The sequence below is a fragment of the Dermacentor variabilis genome, chromosome 1 (assembly GCF_050947875.1).
Source record: "Dermacentor variabilis isolate Ectoservices chromosome 1, ASM5094787v1, whole genome shotgun sequence".
Taxonomy (NCBI): domain Eukaryota; kingdom Metazoa; phylum Arthropoda; class Arachnida; order Ixodida; family Ixodidae; genus Dermacentor; species Dermacentor variabilis.
The window spans coordinates 148,895,096-148,909,147 of record NC_134568.1 but is presented as its reverse complement, the minus strand read 5'-3'; the positions used below and the strand labels follow the sequence as shown (position 1 = coordinate 148,909,147).

Below are 14,052 nucleotides of genomic sequence, written 5' to 3'. Positions count from 1 at the left end.
GTATATGTGTACGGCGCCATAAGTCCTCAAGCTCCCAGATGTGAGCTCTTGCGTGATGTCATCACATTCGCTACACTGAAGGCTTTTTTACGCTGTAGCGCGTCATGACCACACGTCCTCGTAATGGACGTCAACAATGCTACCTTCATCTGGTTGCAGGGCGCTGCGGCACCTTTCAGCATGCAACCAAGTCCTTTGGGAGAAGACTGTATATATTTATGTATATGTGTACAGCGAGAACAGTACTCAAGCTCCCAAATGTAAGCACCTTCCTGAGATCATCATATTCGCTACAATCAAGGCTGCTGTTCATTCTAGCGCGTCATAACCACACGTCTTCATAACTGTCCTCAACAATGCTACCTTCATCTGCATGCAGGACGCTGCAGGACATACCAGCGTGGAACGAAGTGCTTTGGGGCATGACTGTATATATTTACGTATATGTGTACGGCGCCATAAGTCCTCAAGCTCCCAGATGCGAGCTCTTGCGTGATGTCATCACATTCGCTACACTGAAGGCTTTTTACGCTGTAGCGCGTCATGACCAGACGTCCTCGTAATGGACGTCTACAATGCTACCTTCATCTGGTTGCAAGGCGCTGCGGCACCTTTCGGCATGCAACGAAGTCCTTTGGGAGAAACTGTATATATTTATGTATATGTGTACAGCGACAACAGTACTGAAGCTCCCAAATGTAGGCACCTTCCTGAGATCATCATATTCGCTACAATCAAGCTGCTGTTCATTGTAGCGCGTCATAACCACACGTCTTCATAACTGTCGTCAACAATGCTACCTTCATCTGCTTGCAGGACGCTACAGGACATATCAACGTGGAACGAAGTGCTTTGGGGCATGACTGTACATATTTACGTATATGTGTACGGCGCCATAAGTCCTCAAGCTCCCAGATGTGAGCTCTTGCGTGATGTCATCACATTCGCTACACTCAAAGCTTTTTTACGCTGTAGCGCGTCATGACCACACGTCCTCGTAATGGACGTCAACAATGCTACCTTCATCTGGTTGCAGGGCGCTGCGGCACCTTTCAGCATGCAACGAAGTCCTTTGGGAGAAACTGTATATATTTATGTATATGTATACAGCGACAACAGTACTCAAGCTATCAAATGTAAGCACCTTCCTGAGATCATCACGTTCGCTACAATCAAGGCTTTTGTTCATTGTAGCGCGTCATAATCACACGTCTTCATAACTGTCGTCAACAATGCTACCTATATCTGCTTGCAGGACGCTGCAGGACATATCAGCGTGGAACGAAGTGCTTTGGGGCATGACTCTACATATTATTGTATATGTGTACATCGCCATAAGTCCTCAATCTCCCTGATGTGAGCACTTGCGTGATGTCATCACATTCGCTTCACTCAAGGCTTTTTTACGCTGTAGCGCGTCATGACCACACGTCCTCGTAATGGACGTCAACAATGCTACCTTCATCTGGTTACAGGGCGCTGTGGCACCTTTCCGCATGCAACGAAGTCCCTTGGTAGAAGACTGTATATATTTATGTATATGTGTACAGCGACAACAGTACTCAAGCTCTCAAGTGTAAGCACTTTCCTGAGATCATCATATTTGCTACAATCAAGCCTGCTGTCCATTCTAGTGCGTCATAACGACACGTCTTCATAACTGTCCTCAACAATGCTACCTTCATCTGCATGCAGGACGCTGCAGGACATACCAGCGTGGAACGAAGTGCTTTGGGGCATGACTGTACATATTTACGTATATGTGTACGGCGCCATAAGTCCTCAAGCTCCCAGATGTGAGCTCTTGCGTGATGTCATCACATTCGCTACACTCAAGACTTTTTTAAGCTGTAGCGCGTCATGACCAGAGGTCCTCGTAATGGACGTCAACAATTCTACCTTGATCTCGTTGCAGAGCGCTGTGGCACCTTTCGGCATGCAACGAAGTCCCTTGGGAGAAGACTGTATATATTTATGTATATGTGTGCAGCGACAACAGTTCTCAAGCTCCCAAATGTAAGTACTTTCCCGAGATCATCATATTCGCTACAATCAAGGCTGCTGTTCATTGTAGCGCGTCATAACCACACGTCTTCATAGCTGTCGTCAACAATGCTACCTTCATCTGCTTGCAGGACGCTGCAGGACATATCAGCGTGGAACGAAGTGCTTTGGGGCATGTCTGTACATATTTATGTATATGTGTACGGCGCCATAAGTCCTCAAGCTCCCAGATGTGAGCACTTACGTGATGTCATCACATTCGCTACACTCAAGACTTCTTTAAGCTGTAGCGCGTCATGACCACTGGTCCTCGTAATGGGCGTCAACAATGCTACCTTCATCTGGTTGCAGAGCGCTGCGGCACCTTTCGGCATGCACGAAGTCCCGTGCGAGAAGACTGGTATATATTAGTGTATAATATATATATAATATATAATAATATATTATAATTATAATATATATATAATATATATTATATATTATGATATATATAATATATAATATATGTAATATTTTATATATAATGCACAGCGCCACCAGTACTCAAGCTCCTAAATGTGGGCACTTTCGTGATTTCACCATATTCGCTACAATCAAGGCTGCTATTCATTTTAGCGCGTCATAATCGCATGTGCTCGCACTGGACGTTTCGACTCTTCCGTGCCGGTTGTTGTGAGATGGTTGGAGGTATTCCGAGTGTGCAGTCGTTGCAAAGAGCCAAGCCATCGTCTTGGTCACGAGCCATTCTCATCCTGATCAGCGGTTGTCAGCGCTGGCCAGTCGAGATTTTCCAGCCTGTCGCGGAGCTGTTACGATCGGCTTAGTGAGGCTCAGTGAGGCTTAGTGAGTCTCACAATACGATCGCTTAGTGAGGCTCACAATACGATCGGCCCACTTTCCGCGCAAGCGCTACTGGAAACCATCCACATCATTAGTCGGCCAGTGAAGGCACTTTTACGCTTCCTGAGGGCGACTAGCCTCGGTGGCGTTGTCTGCGCACGTGCACTCGTTTTGCCGTCCGCGTCTTTATCCCTTCCCACAGCGTAGGGCATGCCAACCAGACTCGTTTCTGAATAGCATCATTGCCTTCTCTGTATCGTTTTACAGCGAAGGTATATGGCTAGCCGATTGGTACGTCCGTCGTCTGTCGCCTGTACGCCGAAAGCTCGTAGGGCGCTACGCCATGCGCATACGCGAAAAATAAAGAAACAGTGGCACGCGACTGTCTGTGCCAGAAGTGACGTCGTTGCTTCCGTCGCAGCCGAGGGCGGCGCAGCAGTTTCCATGCGGCTCCGAAATGGGTAGGCCACGCCTCATACGTACTCCTAAGGAGCAGGCAGCTTTCGATCAGCAACACCGCGAGCAGAACCGGGAGCGAACTCGTCTATGCCATGTCGATGCTGCAGCCCGGGCACTAGAACTGGCTCGTGCAGCCGAGCGCAAGCAGCAACTGCGCACCCAGGATCCGGCAGCCTACCAGGTCGTCATTTGTTGAACCATCGGGATTAACCTAGTGATAAACACCGGGGCTGCACGTTTCAGCTTCGCTGGTTAACCGACTGTACGGAGTGTTTGGCGGTGATTTTTTTTTCTCATCTTACAATGGCAATGCTCACATTTAGTGTCTCACTAAAGTGCGAATACATGAAACCCACTATTCATATTAGAAGACTCGCGCCATCATAAGCTGCCTAAATGAATGCGCATAAAGAGCAAGTAGCTTATAATTGCGCTCATCGCTTCAAGTCTATGCGAAATGAGCGAGCACGCTTTTACAATATTGATGTTTAAATTTTTAGCCCTTAAGAGCGTATATAAACTGCTTGCTGCCAGAACTTGCTCAATAGTCATGTATAGATAAAGTCACTGCAACTAATAAGGCATTATACGGGCGCACCATTAACGCAAGGTACCAACCCTTCATAAAAAGCTTTTAACAACAATCATAATAGGCATATGAATCACCAAGTTGCATCTCCTTAGCACTACATACCCCGGCTTGTCTTATGATGCATCTAAACAAGGAGGAAAGCAAGTGTAACTGAGTAATACGTGCTTGTTTACACTACAGAAAAAGATACTCTGAGGAGCAATAAGAATTTGCAGCTTGAACGTTGAGATTAGATCTTTGAAAGCTGAGGCGCTATAACATAAAACTACTCCAAACTTTTCTATTCCATTTCTGCAATCGGCCCTCCGCGAGTGGTTAAAAACTTTTTTGGACCATCCCCACTTCACCTGTCCATCACGCGGCGTCACGAAAACCGCGATAGCTCCCCATCTGATATAACGTGTACACGCTGATTATCATGATTTGACCGAACAAAAGAAAAAGTTATTTCTGATTCGACGCCTTTTCGCCATTAGCCCTCGGCTATTGGTAAAATGTTTTCGGGCTGCACCCACTTCACCTGCCTGTCACGCGACGTCACAAACCCGCAAGAACTCACTGCGTCAAAGTGACGTGTACGCATTAAAGAAGCATTAATATGCCTAACAAAACTGAATTTTCTTCTGAATAGCCGCAGGTTGCCCCGTTCCGAAAGTAATAAAAGATGGCTGCCGCCGATCGCTCAGGCACTGGCTACTCGCACCTGCCGGAGAGCATCGGTTTATTTTCGTACAATAAATCTTTTTGCGTGACCGTGTAATCTTTTCGAGCGCTTTCGGCACGTTTACGACCTCGCTCTGCCAACTCTTCTTTGCTGAGGATTCGTAGTGTCATTCTTAAGCTTCCGTTGCACGCCGCCGCGATTTTCGAGCAGCTACCTCAAGCTAAGTAAGGGAAAGCGGACCAATCGCGGACGCCGGCATCACCCTCTTAATCCGGTTATCGATTTTCAGTGCAGTGACTCGGCCCCATCGAATCCCTCTCCACTTGAGCTTGATCCTCGCCTCTTGTCAGCCAATTAGATAAGACAAACCGCTCAGTGTAGGCAATCTTATTCGTTTTTCAAGAAAACAATGTGACCTCCTATGAACGAGGACAGCGTTTGATTGGTCTGATTGGTCTGTTCGCAAATTTGACGCCAGGAGATTGGAATGAAACATATTGGAACAGTTTTACGTTATAGAGCCCCTGGTCCGCATAGTCACCTTCTTTGAAGTGGCTGGAGTAAAGGTTAGAGCGGAGTAAAGGCTAGAGCGGCTTACGCTCCTTTGGCAGCTCCGCCAGGTCCATTTTGTTTGCGTAGCCTAACCAAGACACGTACCGAGAAATGTTTAAATTTATAGTGAAGGCTCGAAGCTTTGGGGTCTGTATCTAGTCTCCTGGCTCCGGCGTCTCTAGACAGGCAAATTTCGAGACTCACTCACACCGTTGAACGTTGCGACTACAAAAAAAAAACTTTTTTTCAATGCGAAAGCAATACTTCAGCAACAACGCAAACTGCACCTTTAAAGTTTTGAAGGGGCTGCCACCTTTCATTCGCAGATATTTTTACCTAAAATTATGCCCAGAAACCAACACTATTATCTGAAAATGTCCTCCTCTCTCCTCATGGCGAGTCCAAATCCCGCGTTTGCGCTCGTGTATATCTAGAGTGAGGCAACTAGCGCAGTAGGACGATCAGATATGTTCATAAAAGCGTATGATGGAGTGGACTTTCTTGGCAAGGCCTAAAGAGTAACAAGTTAGCAGCCACGTAGCATTCTCATTCCTGTAACTAGTAAAATTGTACCTATAGTCAACAGCAGTTATTCGTTATTGAGTAACATATGCGTCAGTCGCTTGCAGCCCACCGTTTGTAGCTAAGAAACAAATGGCACAAACTGCAGACGAAGGGCTAATACATATGATGTAGCAGCTATTCTCGGGATGCTACATGATATTTTTTGCTGTTTGTGGCTGCCTATTTCAAACCATTTATTGAAATAGTGTATTTGGAATCGTCAAACATCTGAGAACTCAAGAATAAACTAGCTTTGAACTTGATAACTATGAAGCAACGAATGTTCTTTTTCTTCTTCCCTATGGCAAACTCTCGCTGGCTACATATATCGGTAACAGATTTGCGGTGAAATGGTCACACTTTTCTCCAGGTGGTCAGTTTTTACTTGTCAAGGTTGAAGTTAAAGCACCGTCATTCTGGTCACAAGGGCCATGGCCGAGCGCTTTCGACGAACGGAGGTCGAACTCGCTGAAAAGATAAACTCCACGCAAGATCGAAACAACCACTTTCACCCATCAAGGGAGATTTGGAGCACTTGTGAAAGCGACACAGAAGATTTCCTCGCCTGCCTTATAAATGGGGATGAAATGTGGCCTGACCAGCAAGATCCCGAAAGATTCTATGCTGTGGAGGCATACGGGGTAAATTCAAGGTCTAAGGCTCGCGGAGAAAAGTTATGGGCACCATTTTCTGGGACACAAAGGAGATCCTGCTGACTGATTACTTAGAAAATAGCAGGACAACAACAGAAGAATGTTATGCCAACGTTCTCCGAAAACTGCGTGCGACCATCGTTAAATAACTACAAAGATTGCTGATAAGAAGCGCGCTTCTCTTGCCCGACAACGCGACGGTTCACAAATCTCGCGTTGTCCAGGCTGACATTCGAGAAGGTGCTTTTGAAGATCTTGACCACCCATAGCTCTGATATGGCCGCTAGTGACTTTCTTAAGCTGGGTGCCGTCTAGGCCGAGTAAAGTGGGCCGATTCTGAAAACTGTGTAATAGTAAAATTGGCCGATCCCGAAGATGGTGTTTTCAAAACTGTGCCGATATCAGAGACTCTATTTTAGAGAGTGTAAATTTTGGTACGAGAGCCAAGAAATTCAGAATTCAAGGCTGGAATAGTTCGTAAAGCGCGGTCTAAAAGGGTGAAAACAGCCGAAGAACGACGACACACAGAAGAAAAGAAACATACATCACAGGCACTGTTGGTGTGTGTTTCTTCTTCTGTGTGTCATCGTTATTACGCTGTTTTCCCCCTTTAGACAGATAAATTTGTTTGTAGATTCTTTGTATCTTCGTTAACACCACTCAAGCTAAGCATGATTGCCCCTGCCCTTACGACTTTTTTAAACTGTCTTGTACTCCGTACATATATATATATATATATATATATATATATATATATATATATATATATATATATATATATAGAATAAGAGGGGAGGCCGGTAAATTGCCTATAGCATTAAATGCCCAGCCAGGAATTGTTCTTTTCGAAGAGAACCTCAACCAACTAACGCCTACGAATTCTGCAAACGTCTTTTTCATGAAACACACGCCATAATTATAAAGCCACACGTGCGCATAGCCTACAAGACCGCAATTACGAGGCTGCTTGAATTCGAGCCGAAGGCGGCACTTCTCTTGTTTTTGTTTATCCTTCCCGTGGTCATCGAACAACGGGTCAATAGGACAGTGAGTCGTCTGCTATCCAAGGCGCTGCAATGATCAGGGAGCGGTCCTGGAGGCCGAGCGAACGCGCACACGCTCGCCCTCTTCGTTCTCCCCGGGACAGCTGCTGCTGCTGGCAAGGGGGCAGCTGAATTCCTTCGTCGTCGCCGCCGTGGTGGCTCACCTGAAGAAACAGGTTTGGGAGGAAGGAAGGGGGGGCGTGCTTCTGGCTCCGGTGTGTAGCCACCATACCGGCCGAAGGAGGGCGCAGCCGCTGGCCTGAGAAATCGCCCAGCAAGAAAGTGCGTGCGATTTGTCGCCCGTTTCTTTCCGCCAGTTTCTTTCTCGCGCATGCTGAGCTTTTGGTTGACCCGAGCGCGTGAATGAGCCCTGACACTGGTGGGCCCGGGTCGAAGAAGACGCGAGGCGCTCACGACGGCGGCATGGCTGCGTTCGACGAGCACTGCTGCTCCCGCTACCGCTGCAAGTGACGGCACGACGCAACTGGCCGGCGGCCCCGTCGACTTCGCCGCCGCTGCTGGTGGGAATAACGCTCCGGAAACGCGGAAGTTTTGGCTGCGAAAGCGGTCGAACCCGCCGCGCAACGGTAAGTACCTTGCCGTACCTGCATTGTGTTGCGACAGAGGCGATCGGGACATGCGATTCTTCGCTAACTTTGCCGCACCTCTCTTTTAAACCATCAAAATAGCTGCCGGACAATTCTTGCACTGGCCACGACCTGAAAGGTCCGACAGATTACGCATGATGCTCGAAAATATTCACTGGGCACTAGGGATTCTCCCTCACCCTATCGTGTACTGCGAGCATACTGCACACTATTCTTGCCGAGCGCACAAGTGAAGCAGGGTGCCACCAAAGTGATAAACTTAGTTAACGAATCAATAACAGCTTCTATATATATATATATATATATATATATATATATATATATATATATATATATATATATATATATATATATATATATGTGTGTGTGTGTGTGTGTGTGTGTGTGTGTGTGTGTGTGTGTGTGTGTGTGTGTGTGTGTGTGTGTACGAGCAACTGCAATGCAGTCTACTGTCAGCCTCCAGTGATACTCACTGCTCTTGCTCATACATTTACAATACAAGTTCTCGAAGCAAAGTAATATATGCAATGATGTACTAAAAAAAGATATGTCAAATGCACTCTCATGCGCTGATTAAAAAAGAAAAGAAGACAATTAAGATTTTTGTTTGGCCAACTCATTAACAGTGAGTGTTTCTCACCATCGCTTATATATATATATATATATATATATATATATATTGCAGACTTGTAAAACGTTATTTTAGCCCTCTCAGGCATCACCTTTGGCTTGGGTCACTGAGATGGCAATACAGCCAGGCCAATAACAGCTTTTGCATAATTGCGCAACAATGTCGATGCCCCGTGACCAGCTGACACCACGTCACATGAACGTGGAAGGCCGTCGACCAAGTGCACACAGGAAGCAAAGGGGAGGGGCGGACACGCGTTGACGCGCACTGTGCTGCCGAGGCATTGCTCCGTCATGCGCGGAATGGGGAGCAGCCGTGCGTCAAGCGGTCAGGCAGCAAGCCGAGACGCGCCCGTGTCTGGGGGCGACGTCTTGGCACGCTTGATCGGGAAACGTTCGCGTCGCAAGTGTAGCACGCAAGGCTGCACGCATGGCCGCGAGTTCAGGCGCACTGGCTTCGCCAGGCAATAGTACCCGTCGAAGGTCCATATAGAAAAGATTCTATCGCGACCTTTGCCTGATCCTCGTCATCAGCCTGATAGTATCAATGCTCTCAACAAATTTTTGTATAAGAGCGCACTGGACAAGAGACATTGAAGAGTCTTGGAGCGTGCAAGATTTTCACCCCCATCTTCATCCTCATAGTCAACGTCTTCTCTATTCTTTCTCTCTACACCCCTTCTCAGAACATTAATTCAGGCTGACCTCTCAGCTTTTCTATCATAATAAATACCTCTTTCTCACCATATAGAATGGTCAATCAAAAAGACAGGCTGCACTAGCGGAGAACATTTCATCCGAAGGAGGCTTCTTCAGCGAATGTGGCATGCCACATCCATCGCAGTGTTTTTAATGATAAATGTCCAAGTGATTGCATCGTACCATTTGAAGATCAACCGTCGTCAGAGGCATCATTTTCGTAATTGAATGTTTGCTTTGGGGAGTGCATGCATTTTTGGCCACGCCGACCTTTCCTTTTCTTTTGGGTTTCGCGCTAGCATGATGAACCAAATGAAGTAATGAATACATATGATGTTGAAATCTGCCCTATGCAGAACGCAGCAGGCTGTCGAACCCCGCACTCGGCAGCTGTCGTGTCACCAGAAATATGCGTGACAGGTACCAACATTTCCTTCCGTACCTTTAATACAGGAAAAAGACAAGCAGGTCTAACACAAAATCGCCGCTTAAGTGGGTATTTCGGATCATTGTGTGCATGCATCATCACAGAAATTTGAAAAGCGGCGACATCACCCCTCCTTCCTCCCCGCCTCTCCCTCCCAATAATACTGCACGCAACAGTGGTTATCGAAAGTTGTTTGAGAACTAATGTTGCGACGAAATATGTATGTGGAAATATTTATGCGCTATTTTCTTCATGCTAATGCCTATCCCACCTCTTCTATGTCTCGTAATCATCTCTCAGCCGAGCTCTGCTAAGTCAACAGTTCGATATTTACATCAGTCTTGCTTATTAATGCCTATATTTTGACGGATACCAGATCCAAATAGGTCAACGACAAGAAGAAAGTGGTTAACGAAGTCGGTCCCTTCCAAAAAAAGTCAATCCGAAGATGTAGAGAGAGAAAGAGAGCTGGAAGGAAAGGCAAGGAGACGCAAGTTCGGTTTGATACCCTGCACTGAACTTTCAGCAATCCTTAAAGCTGAATTCACACGACGGGTCGCATCTCTGATCGAGTTCGCAGCTGCAAGGAATCACGTGCGCCACTAGTAACTCTCCTGCACCGTCCTTGTGTGCGGCGTAATTCGACCGCGCTGAGTCACGACATGTTCGTCCGCGGAAGTGAGTCCGTCGTGTGAATCTCGCTTGAGCAGATCAACGACAACACGGAAATCAGCGACGAAGCCAGTGCCTTCCAAACAAGTCAGTCAGTCAGTCCTGCATTGTGATCGGTACCTCAACTTAATTTTAGCTCATTTTTCGCGAGACCGAGATTATGCAAGTGTGGCAGGCCCTCTGACTTTGTTTACTTTTTGTAAATAAACAGAAGCTAGAAAGCAAACGGCCAAGTAGTGCCGGTATACCTCGTTCTTTAAGCAAGTCTCCGTTTCTCGGGAAGTTTCATTACCTCATTGAATATTCCTGGTGGCTTTCCTCATCGTGCCACCTCAGGGTAGCGTTCTCCTCATGTGCCGTTCTTAGAGTTTACAGTTTGCGAATTTAAAGCTGCATGCTGCAAAATAAGGCGGAGAAGCGGTATGGGGTCTTATTTCTTTTTTCATCGTTCACATTAGTAAAAAAATTTTAATCGCTATTTCTAAAACGCCAATCTCAAAACTGGTGCTAGTTTCCAAATTCGTTCGAAGCGCGTGTGCCTTTGAAGTTATTGGCTTCGATTCGTAAATTGCAATATGTGCGCTAAAGTAATTAGCTAAAAATTGATTGAGGAAATTCTGTTAAATATTACATGATATATTTTGATTTCTTGCGCAAGTAATGTGCGCCTCTTCGAGTAATCTAGATGAATGAGTTGATTTCTGCTATGCCACAGGCGATTTCTAAGCTTTTTGTTAACATTGTTAATGTGTGAACATAATACCCCCTTTTCCTAAATGAGCAAAAAAATGAAAGCAACCTTGCGGTCCATGCTTACATCGTACGCTTTTCCGCCGTGCAGCAGGCAAGCTGAAGGCGTCACACCCTTTGCATTTCAACGCATTTTTCATACAGCCTGGCAGTAAAAAAAAAAGGGGGGGGGGGGGTTTGCGAGAAGAAGGAAATCGAAAGGAAATCCGATTTTGTGGTATTTAAGGCCCCAAACGCTCACGCTGCTGACTCAAAAGTCTCAATAAAAAAACATCAGCGGCTACGGGCATACCAGCCATCTTCGTACATCTAAATTACGACCAAACATTATCGGCTTCTGCGCGGCGTCCTACGTGTACGCATTGCGATAGCGTTCAGCTTCCTCCCCTCACGTTTCGCGGCCCCTCGAGAAGCTTCGTCACACGGAGTCGGCGACGCCTGGCTACGTATTCCGGTGTTAGCTTAAGGAAAAGAACGACAAAGAAGGGCGGCCCTCGCTTTGTGCGGCACCTGTGGAAGCGCGGAGGAGTGAGGTCGCACGCCGCATTTACGGGTCGCGGCGCAAAGCACGCAAACATTTCCCAATTATTTCGAGAGCCGGCAGAAAGGACCTTTGCGGCACTTTCTCACGACCGTTAAAAAACGCAGGAAAGCGTCCCCTTCGCTTTTTTTTTCACAACCTTGGTCGTCGGCGGAGAGGCTTGACGTAAGTCAATAATGCGGCATCACGAATAGGTTTCGCAAGCGAGTCAAGCCAGTGTCGGTCAGGATCGTGCTGCAGCTTCCGCCGTGCAGGGAACGCTAAGACGCTTTAAGGCCAGCAGGTAGAGCGACTGAAACCAGGTGACGCCTCCGTCCATAAGGGAACTTGCGCGCAGCCGAAATGCACATCGAGCGGCAGCAGTGCACACTGCGTGCCACCAGCTTTACTCTACGTTATAACAATATGGCCAGGTTGCAAACGAAAGCCTGATCCGTCCCTGGTTGCAGAAACATTGGTGTGCTTACCGAGGCAAGGAGTGTGCATACGTGTGCGAAGTACACGGACCGCCCGCTATTTACGCGCCAAATAGGGCAAACAGCTCATTTGAGTGCGGCCGAGTGCGTTAGATGGGACAAAGTAAGGTGAGACAGACGGGGGGACAAGCGCTTCTGTCTGTCTGTCTTACTTTGTCCGTCTGCCGCGCTTCACCGTACTCAAATATGCATCGCCAACTGGCACAAAATTCTACTCTTCTGAAGAACGAACAGCAAACCTGGCCTAGTAGTGTAGCGTAGCAATCAGTAAAGCGGGATATATCCGGATATTTTGTTTCAGTGCTACAGTAAACTTCGCACGGTGGCTTGAGGAAATCATGGCTTTTCTCAACCTGTATATGCACACTCTTAATAAAATTATGGTCAAAACTGTTCTATGACAAGTTCATGCGGAGGAAGGGAAGATCGAATGCCTATTATTGCAGACGTCTCCGTGACTGAAAATAGGGCGCGCTAAATCATCATCATGGGCTAGTAGTGAACCAGCTGGGGACATCTAACATGGGCTGTAAACTTGTACGCGTTGTGCCCAGCATGGGCGAGAACTGTTTCTTAAATTTAGAACAATGGGGAGCCCTGCGCTCTCTTTGGGCTATCCTTGGACGGTAGCTCTCTACAGACAATGCAAGAAGAGCACTGTGTGCTGTGGGCTCTTTATTTTTATTTTTCTAACTTAGCCTCGAAGTACTGACCGTGTACATACATTCCAATTTTTTTTTCGACCTCGTGCTCGAGCCTGACATTGCGTCATCCACCATTTGCTTTTCTTTTTCCACGTTAATCAGCATTTGTTTTTTCACTCACTACGGTGAGGGGGCCTGTCATGATAGTCTATACATTGTTTTGACGGGCCCCCTCACCGTACAGTCAGTATAGTTGGTAAATTGAGGGGGCCCCTTTTTATTCCATATCATGTTGAATTTGGTCTGAGTTTTGCTAATAAATTGGGGCACACAGTAAGGGCGCAACAATGCGTCATTATTCGTTGGTCTGCTTCCGCTAAAGCAGCGTCTACCTAAAGCCCCCTCCCCATGAGCTACGCAACGGGCAGCTTCGCTCCCCTTGGCAAGAGCCGCCCGTGTTAGGCGTGGTGCTGAAGCATAGGACAAAACACATACGGCAGAAGTCAAACGAGAAAATAATGTCGTAACCTTAGAAAAATTCCACAACGCGATTAGAACCAAGGTCCCCACAATCACGAGTCCGACGCTCTTCCGCGGCACCATGAAACCAGACGAAACGGTTCGCTATTACAGAGGTTCTGCATCGGCTGCTATTACTCGTCAAAATAGTGCCATGGCCCTCGTGAAGGGCCCCCTCACTATAGCCAGTTCCCTTTTTCTTTTTTTTGAGTAGTTTTCTTCACTCACATAACGGGTGCTGTTGCGAATGGTGCCAAAAATTCCTAAAAATAAGCTCTCGAGATAGAAATTCGATTTTTTACAAACCAAATTATTGCGGACGGCGGACCTCACTACACCGATTATGTGTTCTAATTTTCTTGTTATTTAGTTAGCTAATTAATATATTGCATTAGCGCAGTTACGCAGTTACTGTCAATGGAAAGTTTGCAGCTACTGACTAGCTGAATTAATATCAGTTTTCAAATTGCGCAAGTAGTCTTCCTATAGGTCCTGCAGCACAGCAAAGCTTCTTGCTTTTTCGATGTGAAACTAAGCGCTTGAGAGCACAGGAGACGACGTGTGCAACAAACGTCAGCTGTTGACATGTCATGACGTTTCCCGGCCTGCGCAACGCAAGCCGAAACATCTTGGTTATTTCGACGTGGTAAATGCGGCTCCTGGCGTGCCCCTGGCTTCACTCTGACATCGGCACTGCAGAACACTGGCCATCAGA

General features: G+C 46.8%; 1 protein-coding gene across 1 annotated transcript in view; it reads left to right on the top strand.

Moving 5' to 3' along the window:
* Positions 1–7,596: 7,596 nt before the first annotated feature.
* Cad87A (cadherin 87A) overlaps positions 7,597–14,052 on the top strand; it is a 92,386-nt gene continuing 85,930 nt past the window's right edge. The window contains exon 1 of the mRNA XM_075697449.1: positions 7,597–7,958. The gene's annotated coding sequence lies outside the window, so the exon portion shown is untranslated. The remainder of the gene's footprint in view (positions 7,959–14,052) is intronic.